General features: G+C 37.8%; 1 pseudogene; it reads right to left on the bottom strand.

Moving 5' to 3' along the window:
- Positions 1-286: 286 nt before the first annotated feature.
- Positions 287-957, bottom strand: LOC126950841 (grpE protein homolog 2, mitochondrial-like; annotated as a pseudogene).
- Positions 958-1,945: the final 988 nt, after the last annotated feature.

The raw sequence follows: 1,945 nt of genomic DNA, 5'->3' as shown, positions 1-1,945 counted from the left end.
ATACAATCCCTGTTATAGGAACCACTAGGAAGGAACATGTAGTTGTAAACACATAGTTAAAAGGCTTTCGGATTCAAATTCATCAGAGTACTAATTTTCCTAAGCATGTTTTGATACAGGCTATTGGGACACTTGTCACACTGTTCAAATGCCCAATGGTAAGACTTCTGATGAAATCAAACAGGTCACATTAAATCAACAGAATATCTTAGAAATAAAGCCAATAGGACTAAATCCAAAACAAATCACATGAAGTACCTCATGTACAATACAATACAAACCTAGTTTAATAAATAAAAGAAGCGTAGGTGACTGGACTCTGGGAGAACATCCAGTTGCTGATGGCCTCTTCAGGTCTAATGGTGCAGCCATGAAGTTTGTAGCCATCTTGTCTTATTAATGTCACGGTGCCAGGCTGCACCCCAACAGCAGCTGTTACATGACAGATGAGTTCATGCTCTTAGGGGTCATATTTGTCACTAATGGGTGACAGCTTCTCCAGGTCATGCTTGGCAAACACATTTTTCAGCTTTGCTTCTAAAAGTGACAGCCCTCGGAAGACCTTCTCCAGAGTGAGCTTCTGGTTCCCAGGTTCTGATTCTTCAGAAATCCATTGTGTAGTCTTCTCCAAAATGTCAGCCACCTATCTTGGCATCTTCCACACATCTCTCAGTTTGCCTCCTTGTGTTTTCACAATCAGCTACAGCTCATCTCATGGTTAAATCCTGGACTTCCTTCTCCAGTTTAACAGCTTTACCCTTAAGGCTGGTTCGGCAAGAGAGGGCCCAGCTCACCAGGAGGGTCCTCAGAACAGCAGTCCACACCAGCAGTTATCTGGGTAGCAGTGCTGAATGGAAACGGCCATTCCTTGCTCTCCCACGCCGCACTCGAGGCCAGTAGGCGCTGCACCTGGCGCCTGCCCGCCCACAGCAACCATACGGCCATGTTCCCGACTTGGGCTGACGGAGGCAGCACACGCGCACTTGCCCTGTAATTTTATCTTTACAATTTTCTGTTACTTTAAAAAACACTGCAACACTAATTTTGTGTATGTGGAAAGTCTGTTGTCTAAGTTTTATACATAGCATCTTCTCACTCTTGTCTCTGTAGTCTCATTTTATTCTGTAATGTTTTTCAAATCTTTATAAAATTAATTTTGTTTATAATAGATATTATTTAAGGGTAAAATAAATTTAAGTTATATGCTCTCCTTTACTTTGTTCTCCTTGTATCATTATTTATGAAACTTGGAGCCTCAAATGTACATGTGGAAAGTCTCTGTAGATTCATGTTAGGATTGAAATTTTCTTGGTGTATAAACTTTCAACAAAATATGTATAAACTTTCAACCAACTAAGTTTGCATAAACTGCCTTTTAGATCACATATCTTTCTTTCCTTTTATAAGTGATATCTCATTAGTAAATTCAATAAATTTTTATTGAGACAATTGTATTTTACACATTGATAATGCAGATATGAAAAAAAATCAGACAAGATCTCTCCCCTTGTGACTGTTAGAATTTATTGGCATTTTATGACCATGCTTATGTCTTTTGTAGTAATATGAACATGTGACAATATACATTCAATTCTATTTTTCTCATTTGAAGTTAAACAAAGTTCCACTTCTGTATTTCTAATTAAAGTCCCACTTCTCTATTTCCTTTCACCTCTGCACGATGGATCTCTCCCTTCTTCTAAGATACTATATTGTTATTGTAGCAATGTACAGGCCTTATTTTGTACTTTCAATTTAATTAATCAATGTGCTATTATAGCTTTCATTTTGCATTTTATAGTCATTTCTGAACATGGTTGTTTTCCGTACTGGAATATTTTCTTTAGATCTCTCAAAGATAAACAAACGACATTAGTTCAACTGCTAAAAACAGATTTTATTCAGTAACTACTGACAGTAAGGGAACAACCTAAGCTCCACTCCA

Source organism: Macaca thibetana, chromosome 3 (assembly GCF_024542745.1).
Source record: "Macaca thibetana thibetana isolate TM-01 chromosome 3, ASM2454274v1, whole genome shotgun sequence".
In the NCBI taxonomy this organism is placed as follows: Eukaryota; Metazoa; Chordata; class Mammalia; order Primates; family Cercopithecidae; genus Macaca; species Macaca thibetana.
This window is presented reverse-complemented; position numbering and strand designations above follow the sequence as displayed.